This window comes from Ambystoma mexicanum, chromosome 12, assembly GCF_040938575.1.
Source record: "Ambystoma mexicanum isolate Mex_15411 chromosome 12, UKY_AmexF1_1, whole genome shotgun sequence".
Classification (NCBI taxonomy): Eukaryota; Metazoa; Chordata; class Amphibia; order Caudata; family Ambystomatidae; genus Ambystoma; species Ambystoma mexicanum.
This window is the reverse complement of record NC_090936.1, coordinates 55,261,932-55,277,797: the sequence shown is the minus strand read 5'-3', so window position 1 is coordinate 55,277,797 and position 15,866 is coordinate 55,261,932.

The window sequence follows — 15,866 nt, the reverse complement described above, 5'->3', positions numbered from 1 at the left end:
CCGTGTCGGGTAAATCGACAACCCTTCTTAAATGTCCTCCCTTACAGGCAGGAGTCACGGCTCGTCGAACGTCCGACAGAGAACAGGTCGAGCTACGACCGTGAAGTGGCTGCGTCGTTCCTAGCGGTGCTCGTTGACGGGGAAGCGTAAACGTCCTGCCAGGAAGAGGCGTGCGGGGCACCTCGGTGTCGATAGTTCTGGACCGCAAAGAGTTGAAGAACTGTGGTCCAGCAAGGGCGTCGAGTCGTCAGCGTCTCTGGTCTTTGGGTGGTGGGAAACCCACAGGAGGATGCTCCTCGGCGCGTCGACGGTCAGGCGTTCTCCAGCAGGATACAGCGGCGACGATGCGGATGAGATCGTCCGTGGATCAATTAAGTTCTTAGGCAATGGGAGCACGGCGGCTCCGGTCGGTGATGGCGGTCAGCGACAGTGGCGGACAACAGTCCGGGCGCTTCTCCTTGGAGTTGCGCAGCAGTCCCCGTATCGGGTCGGCAGCCTGTCGAAGGTCAGTCTAACAGGGAGCTTAGGCAAAGATCAGTGGTGCACGATGGTCCCTCGTGGCTCGGGAAGAGGGCGCCTTACCAGATCCTTTCTGGGTCAGTTCTTGAAGCACAGCAGCTTTCCGATTGCGAAGGAAAGCAACAGCAATCCTTCTCGTCCAGCAGGGCTCAAGGTTAAGCTTCACTCCAGTTACTCGTCGTAGTGGACTTCAGCTTCTGAACACAATTCCTAGCAGTGAGAGGTCCCCAGATATACTGTTGATCTCCCATTCATTCCGCTGGGTCATACTCAAGCATCCAATCACGACTACGGGCATTCATGCAGGCAGGCAGCCAATCGGGCACACAAGGTATTCAGGCCATTCTGTCACAAGTCTCTCCCCTTCTCACCTGTTTCTGTTGTGTACTTGCGACCTTCTTGGATTTCTTCTTCTTTACGGTCCGGGATTTGTATAGTCCCGAACGCCGGTCTTCGGCGTCCAGCGTGAGAGTAGCGGTTCAGTTTCCAGGAGCGTTTTACAAGTCCAGGGTAATTCCAGGAAGTAATTAAGGTACGCTCGGAGGCACGGGAGACCGTGAATCGAGCGCGGAAGGTTTTCCAGGAGATTGGGGAGGAAAGGGAACAGGAGGGAATTCAAGGGACTGGGAACAAGGAATCAAGCGAGAGCCCCGATCGAACTCCGGCTAAGCACGTCCGACTACAGGTAGCGGTAGCGTTGAGACACGCAGAGCCGCGGGGGTGTGTCCCTTTTGTAGGATGAGCTGCGTGGAACGCATAGACCGATCCGGAGTATTCTGTTCCGGGCGGCCATGTTGGAAGGATAACTGCATGCAATCCCCTGCGAGTCAGGGACCAGGAGGTCCAGAAAAGACGTAGACGACGGTTCATGACACATTCACTTCTCTCCAGACACTCACAACAAGTTGTGTATTGGGACAAGTACTGAGCCATTCAACACTCCAAGCTGCATTCATACTGGTTTCGGGCAGGGCTGTCTCAACCATTGTGTCAAACACCAGATAGTAGACAGTCACAACATAGAATGTATATTCGTCACACACTCCATTCACCCAGGTCCCACCCACAGGCGTACCCACAACATACGGTCGGTGAGAAGGCTCCAGCCAGTCTGGTCGGCACTTCCCCAAACTACCATATACGGAACTTCATCCCAACAGCCAGTCAGGGGGAAGGGACAGAGGCAGGGCTTCCTGGGAAGATCAGGGTAACAGGTGATGGAAGGCAAGAGGCCATGGGGGCCATTTTGTCTCCATCAGGAATCTACCGATTCCAATGACAGGGCCTGGGCATCCCAAAATGGAGGACGCTCAGGGCACCAGTCATTCCAGCACGGAGCTGCCACCAGCCCATACCCTGCTCTGTGGGTCACACACAGGTGCCCAAAAATATACACTAGGGGCACAGGGTTGTACCCCTACCCATGGGTGCCATAAGGGTATCCCATGGGTCTGTTCACCAAACCAAAAGGAGAGAGAGTTGCACCGCCAGGAGTCCCACATGAACTCCTGCACAGAAAACACGACAGAACACACGATAAAAACAGCAAAGGACAAGGATACGGAGGCCCTGTCCCTCCGATGCATTTCCAGCATCACACATATAGGATCCCGGAGGCCCGTAGAAAAGTGATCAAGGAGGAGTTAAAGGAAATGTTACGTTTAGACATCATTGAACCATCCACTAGCACCTATCTCCAAGACTTTGAGGGTAGTGAGGAAACTACCTTCACACCACATTATAGTTTGTTAAAAGAAGGGACAAGACTTCCTGAACCTTAAGGAAATAAAGTATTGTTTAAGGCATCAATACCGTCTCCTGTCCTGATTACTACAGGCACATAGAAGAAGAGTCCCGGACCCGATACTTCTTCTCATACCAGTCTCTCTTCGCAGGGGCCGTGGACAGGTTCTTCAAAAGGGATAGTCCTTCGTCCCATATGTCATCCAACAGCGGTACCGAGAGTACCGTCTTCCTCTTGGCTTCCTGTAGTTGGTAGAGAAATCCCTCCTTCTGTTCCTCAGGACACAGCTGGAAAAACTCCGAGGCCCTGGCGATCATGGCGTGAAGGGAGACAATTTTGTCAGGTGGGGAAGCCAGGAAGGGAGGGGACGGGAGATCCATTCTGTCATCGCCACCGTCGTCAGTTCCTGTCGTCCCTGTCTCTGTCCCCATCTCCGTCTCGTCTCTCAGCGAAGGGGATGGGGATGAAGGCTGGAAGGGAGGGGGAGGATGGACTCACCTCCGCTTGTTCGGCGGGCTCCCAGAGGATCCAGGCGCCGCTGGGTCATCTGGTGGGGGCAAGAGCAGCCTTGTCCTTATCTCCGTGCAAAGGGTCTGCAAAGCCATGAGGATTGCTCCTGAGTTGTCCTATGGTGTAGGCATCGGTTGCGACGGGAGCATCGGGTGGGGCGTGGGGTCCCCCACGGGCCGTGGTTCCTAGTCAGCTCCGCCATCGCTCTTTATGGCCGCCTCATCGGGATCCTTCCCGTAGGTCCCGGCCTCCTCGAACTTCTTGTCCAGGATAGCTTTGACGCCAGCCAGCCCATCCTCGGAGAAGGTATCCGAGTCCGTTATGGCCACCGTGCCCCCCCTTCTTTCTCAACCCAGGGTTTCACGGGGGTCTCCTCGATTGGCTGGAAAGATGATTCCGTCCAGGGTGGCAGGGAAACTCTAAGCCCGGAGATAGTCTCCACTGGGGTAGCCTCCGCAGGCTTTGCCTGGGCCGCTACGACTCCCTGAATCAGGGCCTTTACAACCTTGGCGTGTCTGAGGCCTTCACCTTAGGGGGAGGGTCACGCCTTGCTCCCCCTTGGCTTTCTCAGTCGGATCGACTGGGGCTTCTCCCAAAGCTTACCCGGATTCTCCGACTTTCTCGTCACCGAGCCAGAGCGTTGGCTCGTGGATGATGGCATCAGTGACTTTGCGCCCTGCCTGGCAGCCGAGGAGCCCGCACCAATGGTGCTTTGCCTTTTGTTGGGCCCCCCCATCGCCAGAGCACCCTCAAAGATCTTAGAAGACCGCTCGGACTTCTTCTCACCTGCTGCTGGGCCCTTCGCCTCCAACCAGTCAGCGAGTCGTTTACAACGGTCCTTCATGGTCCGGGTGGACATGTTCTTGCAGAATGCACAGTCCTCCTCCAGGTGCGACTTGTCGGCGTGTAGGCAGTAGAGGCACCGGGAGTGCTCGTCCTCCTTAAAGACATTCTGCAGTCCACATCCTGGCCAGTTCCTGAACAGTTTGGATCCAATAGGCGTCGAATCTCCCTTGTCCTGGGCCATGTCCAAATCGGGGTAGGCCTCAATGGTCTTCCGGAATCCTCCAAGAAGTTGAATTTGATGAAAATCCACCCTTGAGGGGCGTAGAAAATTCCAAAACAGGTCCCCGTTGATCAGAAGAAGAATCGGTGGAGCTTGAGGCTCGATTGACTAAATAAAATAAGAGTAAACTCTTTGAAAAAACGCAATACGCAGTTAAAGCTCAAGAGCTACTGCACAAGGACTCCCAACACTTGAACATGCAGTAAAAATCTGAAGATGGCTGCCAGAGGAGGGGCTTAGGTAGAGGGCAGTCATTGGCTGGGGACAGTATGACCCAGAGATCAGTGATTGGTTATAGTAGAAAGACAGTTCAGAAACAAAACTGAAACTTATTTTTTCTTTACCGAGGATTCCCAGCCTGACGACGGAGTATTCATGAGCATGTGAATCCATGCCAGACCACATGCTGGAGAAAGGAGATCTTCAGTGGAATAATCACTTTGAGAGGACACTGTAGCCCTGATCATACATAAGGACATGTGTTTGGGACAGTTGGGTACATGATGAATATACAAATCTGTATGCGGCATGTCGGCTCATAGCTAGGGAATGTGCCGTGCCGACCCAGAAGCCTGGGGTGGCGAGATGAACTTTGTGTGACTGGGAAAACTGGCTTAGCAAGAATGAAGGTTGAGGTTATGCAGCGGACAGCTGTGATAATATCAGATGGTCAGCTACGGCCAGGCTCAGGTATTTTACAACTTGGCACTATTGTGGAGAGGAGATGCAATCTTTTTAAGTACATGTGAGACTGTTATTCATTTGCCAGGGAAGTCTGGCCATCTGGCTGGGCTAGTTTGTAATGAGGTGGGAGAGCACCAAGCACACCTATTTAAAAGTGATATATATTTATGTTGGTGGTAAGGGACGTTATTGAATTTACTGTCCAAATTAAGATATTTTGAGGTGCAGGGGATGAATGTGCAGCCTTGGTATCTAGTATGGGGGGAAAATGTAAAAGAAAAGGATTCCCAATTAGGAAACCTGCGTCCCCTGCACACTTTTAAATGCCTGAAGCCTAAAGTAGTATTAATAGGGTACGGTCTAATATCAGAATCCCCATCAAAGACGGAGTAAACGGTATAGACTGTCCTGTATTTGAAAAACAATATAGGATATTCATTCTATAATTTGTTGCGTCACCTTATAACACAGAGTACATTTTAAATATAGCAAATATACAATTTGACAAGTTGTATGAAACAATGTATATCTTTATTAGTTGCAAATGGCCCAACGCATTTAGAGTACGTATCGCTCTTCATCAGGGGCAAAAATTCATTTCTATAAAAGAAAAACATTATATAGGACCATTAGATTATGACTATATGTCTTAATGAAAAACGTTTATCTACTACAATCATGATCTTGCCAGAGACGATTCAGAAAGTATACATATAAATCATTTGAAAAAGAGTTTTAACTTAAGAGGTTGTGCAAATTGCAATGTATATATACAGTCAAATAAATGATGCATCAAATAAGTGGTTAACTTCATATATTCATTCCACAGATATATACTCCTGTCTAATTGTATAATTAGTTGGCATATTTTAATGATGGCTGAAATGAGACTGCTCGGATGGATATGGGTGCTCAATCAGAAATGTGTCATGTTTACATAGAACTAGGATGACTGTTGGTATAATACATAAGTAGCCTTTCCTGCTCAATATCCAGGGGGGGGGGGAGGCGGCAACTCATGTGCAAGTGCTAAAATACAGAGTTGAGAACACATTCTTACCTATTACTCACTAGGAGTTTTTTACTGCTATTTTCAACATGACGTTAGAGGGTCAGTATCTTGAATATTGTTCCCGTGTTTTAAACCATGGCAAGTGGGTGTGGAGACAAATTGATTGGTACATGTGGCTAGTTGTCTTATTTATCCTTGGCTCCTAGCCCTTCTTCCTCCCCACTCTCCTCACCTGTTTCGTAGTTCTCCAAGTCCTCGGGGCTGAGATGGCGACGTGTGTAATAATCCCTCTTCTCCTTAGATGAAGTTTGCCTGCCACGAGAGGAAGCCACAGTGAATGCTTTGATACAAGCAGTCCTGAGGCTCCTCTCCCGTGGTCAGGCGGTAAGGGAAAAAGCCTGGACGGCAGAAAAATCCCTTTGACACACAGGAGATTTCCAGGAGATTAGATGTCAGGTAACCGCCGACAATGCTGGTAGGAGGAATTTCACGGGTAGGCGAAAGAAGGTCTTGTAGCAAGTTCTTCGTAGTGGAAGACTGAGGCACGGAGATAACAGATACCGTGAGGAGCGGCAGTAAAGAAACCCAAGGCGGAGGAGAGAGCAGGGCGAGAGGCTCACCTCGGAGTAGCCGAGCGAGCAGAAAAAGGAAAAGGAAGCAGATCGCAAAAGGTGCGAACCCGAAAGGAAGCAGAGCGGCTCAGTGTAAGCCGTGAAAGCAGAAAACTAGCGTTTCACCCAAAAAGTAGCACAAGCCAAAAATCTGGGATTGCAACGTGGCAGTCGTTGGGAGAGTAATGAATTAGTACCTCCCAGCGACCGCCATCTTGGGTGCCCACTAGACCGTCACAGCACGTATGAAAACGACGTGCTGGAACTACTGGTATAGTCGCTTACATCGGAGCCGCCTACGCGGAAGCAACCGCCATTCGGCTCGGCGGATGACACTAGTATGCCAAGTTAGAGGCAGATGAACTCTAATTGCGGGGCAACTTGCCCACCTTACCAAAATATGGCACAACATGCCTTATCAAACTTGCATGTAGAGGCTAAGCTCTGTGGTACCAAATTGCTCAAACCATCAGGTGAGGATCCCAATATGGCAACAGGTGTTTCAAAACCAATATATTCGGATCCAGTGCTGAATTCTACAAAATGGTAAGTATAGTCTGAATGATAAGAATCAATTTGATTATAAAAAGTCTAACATTAACTTCCTTTTCTGCAAAACATACTTGTTATATTCAACTAGAGAACAGGGCGGTTTCCAAGCGGAAATCCGGATGCGGCACCAAGTGAAGTGGGAAGTTTCAACTAGAACCGGTATGTGATGTCCAATACCGAATTCTGCAATAACGGTAAGAGGGGTAAGTATTAGAATCTAAGTTTAAACTAGTTCTAGTCTAAACTGATGCTCTCTATAACTTACTTGTCTTTGAGGTTCTGCTAGGAACGACGTGGTCGGCGGCGGAAATGTCAGGAGCCTGTAGCCGGTAGAGCGATGTCTGCTGTGATGCCCTCAAGGCCTTGACGTCACACGCGCATGCGCGGGTGACGTCATGCCGGAGTAAACCATGGTGTTTTGAGTAAAGGCATCATGATAACAGTAACAAAACCGTAGAAACAGGAGCATGCATATTCTACCCTTGATAATGTGTGTACTGTAATGTATACAGAAATGTCCAATAAAGAAGTTTTATCGCGCTCGAGCGAGTGGCATCACAACGAGCATTCGCGAGTGATGTCACAGGAACTCTTAGTACATTATTGATATTCATAACTGTTCGCTACATGAAGTTAATACACAAACATGTGTAGTTAAAATATGCAGCTTGAGGAAAACTAGAAAGGGATGTCATACTGTTCAAGACGGACACCTGCATAAATATGTAGAAGTGTCTGTCTGATGTCTAGGAAGCAGCGTAATGATGACGTGCTAGCTAGTCCCATTAATCAATAGGAAGTCATGTGAGATATACAAGGTTACATGTAGAACTGTTTGTCTGATACTTAAGAAGCAATGTAATGAAGATGTGTAAACTAGTCCAATTACTCAATCGGATGTCATGTGAGTTCCACAGGGTTAGATTAAAGAGGGAAGTCATCAGAACGCTTGTCACCTCAACTTATAACTCTAATAAAAGATGGAACAAATAAATATTATGTCAAGCATGCCCTAAGGCATTATATTTGTGTAGAGTATTTCACTCGAAAGAAAAAGTCTTGGAGAATAGTTAAGTGGCTGCAAGTCCCTGAGAGTAATCTAATTCTGAGTAAACAACAAAAGGGGAAGTGAATACTTGTGAATCCGGTGGACTATCGATATATGTCTTTTTTCGAATATCTATTATAATTTAAAGCATGTCACATGTAATGTAATATTGAAACAACCTATTTCGTTATTGTCAGCTACCCCTAGTCAGAGGGTGTACAATCTTCCCCATTTAAGGGCCGCACATTAATGTTAAATGTCATTTCAAAATTCGAGGTGACCGCACTTAAAAATTACATTTGCATTGTAAGCATATAATTTTAAGATGTGCATCATCTATCAGTGTATACTGCTATCCCAAGACACAGGGTGTACAAATCTTACAACCGAATATGGATACTATGATCATGTTTCACAAAAAGTAATCCAGAAAGGCTTTTTACAAAACCAGGCAGAGTATATCCCTTTTCTCAAGTGTGGAGGTGTGGAATGTAGGTGTGGAGAAGATACCTCAGACCAATAGCTCATATCAACCTTTCTCTAGTTCCATTTAGATAACTAAAGCGAAAGATATAGGTTATTTTCTTTTATTTCTTATTATAACCCATGGTGGTAGGATGTTGGGGTTATGATGGTCTTTTCGAAGGAGTCACAGAATTCAGTAAACAAAGTTTGTATTATTTTACAGAAAGGGACCTAGATAGTAGTCCTTGTTAATTCCGAGAGGGGTCAAGGCATCCAATCAGTGTATCCAGAAGTTCCCTTTGTGCTAGCAGTCTCAGTAAGTTGCCTACTCGTGCCGGGGGCGGAGCACCTCCAAAATCGCCACTCATTTGTGAGATGTTATGTTTATGATCATGATTTGATATTCTTGGTCCTAATACAGGACTTGTGTTCTGGCCACCTCTCTTTTGCCTTTCTGATGGTCTTGCCTACATAATATTTGCCGCAAAGGTAGCGAAGAGCGTAGATTACATTTAGTTTTTTAGCATTATTTTTTTACCAGTATTCGAGTGTCTGATGTGATCCCCTTTGATGATGCTGGAGCAGTATTGGCAGTTGAGACATGCAAATGTTCATTATTTCTGTTTGCTGAGAGTGCCCTGTGTTGGTTGTTTCGATTTTTCTGCCTTAATCAGTTGATCTCTGAGATTTCTTCCCCTCTTATACGCCATCATTGGCGGGTCTGGAAGGAGTTGTCTTAATGTGTCATCTGATCTGATGAGGTCCCAATATTTATACATTATCCTCTTGACTTGGAAGCTCTGGCTTAAATATTTTAGCGTATGTATCAGATTGTTTCTTCTTTTTTGGTGTTACCGTGCAACAGATCATTCCTCTCTTGTGTATTTGTTCTTACAACGGCTTTATTCATGGTTTCCATGGGGAAACCTCTTTCTAGGAATCTCATTTTCATGGAGTCCTATTCATCTTGTAATGTGTCTGCATCAGATGTAATTATTTCAATCCTGAGGAGTCGACTGTAAGGTAAGTTTTCTTTGAGATGTTTTGGGTCGAAACTATTGTGATGTAGACAGCTGTTAACATCTGCAGGCTTTCTATAGATTTTGGTGTTGAGTCCCACGCCATTTATTTCAATAGTTACATCCAGGAAGTTAATTGCTGGTTTGCCAACCTCCTTCGTAAATCCGATTCTCTCATTGCACCCATTGAGGAACTGCCAAAATTCTGTTAATTCATTCTCAGTACCAATCCATATTCCAAAGAGGTCGTCTATGTACCTTTGCCAGCATTTGATCTTATCCTTCCATTGTGGATTCTCTAGTACATGGGCATTTTCAAATTGGTGCATGAAGATCTTGGCATAGGATAGGTCATCAGAAGAGCCCATGGATGTTCCAGCAATTTGCAAGTAGAATTGTCCATTGTATCTAAAATAGTTATTGTACAGTATGATGTTTATGAGTTCCAATGCAAATACTTTATGGATAGTGACCTGGTTGTGCTTTAGTAAGAACCATTCAAGTGCTTCAATGCCCTCTTTGTGTGGGATAAAAGTGTAGAGGCTATTTACATCCATTGTAAAGAGAATAAGAATTTCTTCAGTCAAGGACAATGAATTGATTATGTTCAGAAAATGAGTAGTATCTTTTAGATAGGTTGTAGTTGTTTGAACCAATAGTTGTAACGCTGTGTCCAAATAAATGGCCAGCGGTTAAAAAACACAGTCTGTCCCGGTGACAATTGGTCGAAAAAGCGGGTCATTGGTGTTTTTGTGAATCTTTGGTAGTCCATAAAAGACTGGCGTTCATGGGTGTTTTTGAATAAGATACTCCAACCTTCTATCTGTAATCCAGTCCATATCTGCAGCTTTGTCCACAACATTTTTGATGATATTTTTAATCCCCAAGATGGGGTCACCATCTAAAAGGCATGTAGGTCCTGGTGTCATTCAAGAGTTTTAGACAACCCGAGTTGTAGAGGGTAGTGTCCATTAAGAATAGTGCTCCTCCCTTATCTGCCGGTTTGAGGGTGAGACTATTGTCCTCCGCTAGTTGTTTGATGATGGTTAGTTGATGTTTGCGGATGTTACATGTTTTGGGAGATTCGTATTTGAGGCGCTTCAAGTCTTTAGTTGTTCTTAGTTTGAATAGATTGATAAGAGGGTGATTAACTTGGGGATGAAAGCTCCTTTCGTTTTTCAGTTTTAAATATTTGGACTTGGTTTGTTGTTGTGTATTTTCCTCAATATTATTCAAAAACACTTTTAGTTCCATCTTACGTATCAATTGAAATAAACTGACTTCTCCTCAAAAAGGGAGGTATTGTTGGTGGATATAAAGGAGACCGCTAAATTAAGTGTTTCCAATTGAGTTTTTGTCAGAGGTTTAGATCAAATATGGAAGACCAGATGTTTTATTCATTTTTCTGTCTGTGCTGTCTTTTTTCCTCTTGTCTTTCGTTTCCCAAAAAAGGCTGTTGTGAGGGACGTATTCTAATATCAGTAGATGTTTCAGCTGATGGTTCCTGCAATGGGGTTGTGGTTAAGGAATTGGTATTTTTTGGAGGTCTTTCCAGTTCGCCACTTTTCACCTCACTGCGGTCCGTGTTGTTATTGGTAGAAAAACGTTGTCATAGTGGTCTAGTTGTCGTGGGTCTACTGGTAGCATAGAATTCTTGCCAAGAGTAGACTATATCCCTTGCGTAGTCCAAGGTATCCCTTCTGAATTTACAAATTTTACGTTGTTCAATGTCATTTTTGTACCCTTCTAGTTTGGAGTTGGTATCTTCCAAGATTAGTTTCAATTGTGCTCCAGTTTTTAGTTTAGATAGTTGTGTTGATACTTCATCTATCTCAAGTTGAATGTTCGAAACAGATTTGGCAAGTTCCTCGATTGTTAGTAGGATGAGATCCAGGGAACATTTGTTTAAAATTGGTTCCCACCTGCTCACAAAGTCCTTATTCCCTTTACAGAGTGAGAGTCTGAGATAAATTCTTAAACCTCTAGGGATCCGTTTTGATCTAAAGTATTGTGCAGGTGTGGTTGCGTGCAATTTTTGTGATATTTCGCGTCATATAAGTCTTTCTAGTTTCTGAATTAGACGTTCTGGATTTTCATCAGTTGCACTTTCCCTGCTTGTGTCTTTAATATGACCCAATATTCTAGTTGCTTAAGCATCAGAAAATGCCAATGTTGTGGCTGTTTTATCCGTAAGAGCTAGCTTGGAACCAAGTAATAAACCCGGTGCAAGGGACGCTTAAGGGCAGAATGGGCAAATGGTTTATGGGTTTCGATCAGGTTCTCAGGATGTGACCAGAGGTCATGTGTGCTGAATTGGTATTCGTATAGATTTCATGGGAAATAAGGACACCAGCAAGTTTGGGCAGATAACATATTACCAGTTCAAAGGCAACTTGTTTATTACTTTCCCTCCTCATATTGTTGAAGTGTCCATGCAAAGAACATGTGCATAACGTTTGGGGTTAGAGGTCCCCGGCCAGTCGGAACTTGTAATTAAACTCGTTTGTTGTGGGAATGTTGAACTATGGGATGACGTCATTACCTACCACATTTCGGGGGCATCAGGAATCAGGCAGGTAAGGTGGGGCCCAGAGCAAGGAGTCATTATGTGAGTGGTAGTGTACTTAAGTTTGGGGGAGGTGACTTTGGGTGCAAAGGTAAAGGGCTATCAGTTTTCCTTAATGTTGCCTCTCAGAGATCAACCGAGTTCTGTGTTCAAAATGGAGGATTGGGCCTGAACCCAGGCCAAGATGGTGGATCTTCACAGCAGGGTTCCAATCTAGAATGTGAAGGGCAAATAGCTTAGACTGCCCATTCTAAACTGCTTTCATCACTATCCCTTTGAATGAGTAGTCAAGTTACCCTTTAACTCCCAAGAAAATATCTTTCTGAAACTTTTTCAAGCTAAAAGACTGGCAAGCAGTGGTGTGATCTTCAATCAACAAACTGGTGGGAGCGCAGCTTTTTGACAAGCGTAGCTTGGCTTAGTTTAGTTAAATTTTGATCTGAACTTTGTGTTGAGTAATTGGATACTACAGACTTTGTGGAACTTAAAAGAAAAGGGACCATTAAAATTTTGCTCTGGAACTAGAAACTCGCCAGAATTAAAGCTAAGGGTGCCCACGTTACATTAAGGAAGAGAAACTGTAAATAATGTGTTGCGCAGTGTAGGCGTAGAAGGAGACTGAATGCGCATTTGGTTAATTGAAAAGACTTCACTTGATTTGTCATTTGCAACGCTGAGAGAGTAGATTTAGGAGTTTTTTTAGGAGGCTCTGAGTCCATACTTGCCAACCCTACAGATTTAGGCAGTAGGCTACTGCTTTTTAAGCAGTCCTACCGCCTACAGATTTGGGTGACAGCTCCTTCTGCTTTTTACAGTGGCAGATCATTTATGTGACTCTGAGGCATGTTGCAGGCCAAAGCTGCAACACCTAAATTAGTCTGTCTGTACAGTTGGCTGGTAGGTGATTACTTTGATTGCACTCAGACCAATCCACTGCCCTGACAGCTTTGCGACTCTGTCCTACAGTCTTGTCAGTATAACCCTTAGGTAAACACCCAGTGAAGGCAAGTGGCAGAGCGTAACACAGCATCACCCAGCATCTGACTATCAGACTGAGGGGGGTGTCAGTATCCATGTCATTCAGTATTTAAGTTGCACTGCAGGAATACATATGTATTGCCCAGGCTGCTGCTACAGAGCAGCGGCAAACATTACCTACCAGCTCTGTGTGATTACCTTCTGTGACTTTAAGTAATTGAAGTTGGTGTTAACTTAACATTCAGAATTATACATTTTTTTTGTTTTACATTTGAGCATCTTTCCATGTTGTGCTGTTTCATACTTGCCAACCCTACCGATTTAGGCGGTAGGATACCGCTTTTTAAGCAGTCCTACCGCCTACCGATTTTTTTACACCAAATACCGATTTTTTTTTGTAAGAAAAAAAAAAAAATTTACAATTTTTTTTTTTTTTTACCCACGCCAGCTCGTGGGGAGTCTTTCAAGGACTTCCCTGAGCTGGCGTAGCGGAAGAAGGTGCGGCATGCAGGCTGTTAATGTCAAAGGCACCCACGGCGATGGGCTAAAAGTGCCCCTCCGCCGCGGGTGCCTTTGGCAAAAGGCGCCATTAGCCCCCCACCACGCCAACTCGGGCGAGTGTTTCAAGGGCTCCCCCGAGCTGGCGTGATGGCAGAATGTGTGGCAGGCGCCTCATTGTCATTGAATGCACCCGCGGCGGCGGGCTCATTCAATGACAATGGGCTGCTGACGTGCCCTATTCCTATCATTACCTCCTCGCCTGACTATTTTTGAAACTTTAAGATTCCTACAGATTTTTGGTCACAGAACGTTGGCAAGTATGCGAGTCAATGGAAATGAAACTGAGTAATTCTTTGTGGTCCGTTTACTCTTGCATCGTCAACCGTGAGTGATAACTGGGAAAAGGAAAGAACGTACGTTCAGCTGTCCTACGCAGCTGTTAATTACAGCGCTCGCACAGGAAGGGAGATATTCTTCATGTGCGATTAATCGTTTCGGGTACTAAGAAATGTGAAACACATACCCTTAACGCTGAGCTAAGACTGCTAATTGTTTCTTCAAAGTGAACTGGATTTCCGGATTAATACAGCAATGTTCTTCTGACAGTGTGCGCATGCGCTTTACAAAGGGCGACGGCCCATTTACTGAGAAGCTTGGGTTATGGAGTTTTAAGGCAAAGCATTTAGGTATTTAGGCAAATGTTAAACAGTACGAGTTGGGGTGATTGAAAGAAAAACCAATTCAAGCACATATTTTGTTGCAAGGTGGAACCATAACAGAAGGAAAGTGTCTGAACTCTGATGCGATAACTAGCCACAGGAAACCAGTGTGAATCTGGGTTATGACTGTAACTGAAAAAATAGTTAAGAAATCAACTTTAAGAAGAATGAATGGTAAAGAGTTAGTTGCCTGAAGTTCGAAAAGGTTAAAACTATTACAGACTGCTAAACAGTAAGGTTAAAAGGCTTTAAACTCCTTTGGGCAAATGGAGAAGGAGACACAGGTACACAACACAGAGGTTTTATAAAATTGAAAGCTTGTTGTGATGTTAAAGGAATGATGCATTTTTAACCCTTATCCCTCTGATGCAGGAAGCAAGTGTTAAATAAGAAGAGCTCCTGTGTTGTTTGTTGTTTTATCCCATTCCCCCTTTCCCCTTCTAACTGAGCTGAACTCAACTGTAATTCAAAAGTGGAGCACAGTGCAGCTGGTGAGGGACTGTGGGGTCCAGCAGCTCCCAGGGAAGGCAAGATGAGGACCTAAGACCACAGAAGCATTCCAAAAGGTGTGTGCTGCAATTATGAGCGGATACAAAGATATGTTGAAAGAGGATGGGAGTAAAAATGTCCATCGAGAGCGTGGGAATTGAAGATTACATTCCTTTGTATAGGCTTGAACAATCAGAGATCTGTTGGAGCGCGGAGAGCTCCTTTCTCGACTGGCGCGTGCTGCAGGGAGCCAAGTAGAGGATGCCGTTCAGACCAGAAGGGTGCAATTGTATTTGTGTGGGACAGAATATTTGCCAAGCAGCAACCAAGGGCAATATTAGGAGAACTCAATACAAACAACTATTGCCAAAGTCAAAAGAAAATAATATCAAGGCAAGTTATAAAGAACCAACGTTGCCAAAGCAAGATAGAACCATTGTCAGCATTTGGTTGATGCAGAAGTGGGGAAACAAGAGTGGCAGGAGGGCTGCCCTTCGGAGAGGAGATATTCAGGAGGAGTGGAGCATAACCTGCATTGCGTGTGGCGATCACAAGTGAGTAACTAACAGCAACAATGGGTTTCTTGTTTTCCAAAAGAAGTACTAAAACCTCAGGTTGTGAGCAAGAGACATTGCTAACTTGTTGGAAGTTTACCTTTACCAGAAGTACCTATAGTTAGCAATTTTATTCTTTCCTGGCATGAGAGTACACCAGGGCAGAGGACCTTGTAGTCGTAGGCCTGGCAAGTGAGTGGACCAGGTGGAAGCGACGGAAGTACCCAAGTGTGGTTTAATGTCTTAAAGAAGAAGTGGCAGAAACACCAAGATGTTTTTGTGAACAGTTACAGGATCATCCTGACAAATTAATGTTGCTGAAGCAAGTGTTGTGTGAACTGCTGCAGAATTGTCCTGACAAAGATATTTTTTTGATCCAAGTGAACTATGGAAGGAAGCACCCTGGATTTATGCCAAGAAGTTGCTTTAAGCTTTTGGTCACAAGTGGAAAGAGGAAAACCTCGAACAATGTTGAACTATTGGTTGAATTCAAGGTGGGACCAAAAGAACCGCATTGAAACTGTGTTACAAGACAGGATTTCCTTATCTTTGTGTTGAACTGAATCCCGTCCGAATCTGGGGAAGGGGAATTCACCCAGATTATAAGGCGAGACGGTTAGCAGGCTGTAAACATAACTTATTTTTTTATAATTGAACTGCCATATATTTCGTTGTTGTATGTACAAGTGTGAGGGACAGAAACCTTTTGTTAAGAATGTTTCCTTTAGTTTATTTTAGGCAGGGAAATCCTTGTCAGGGTAGGGATAGTGAGGCGATTATCCAACCTTTTGAGTTCATGAAATGGCATCTTTTGAACAATCTTCACAAA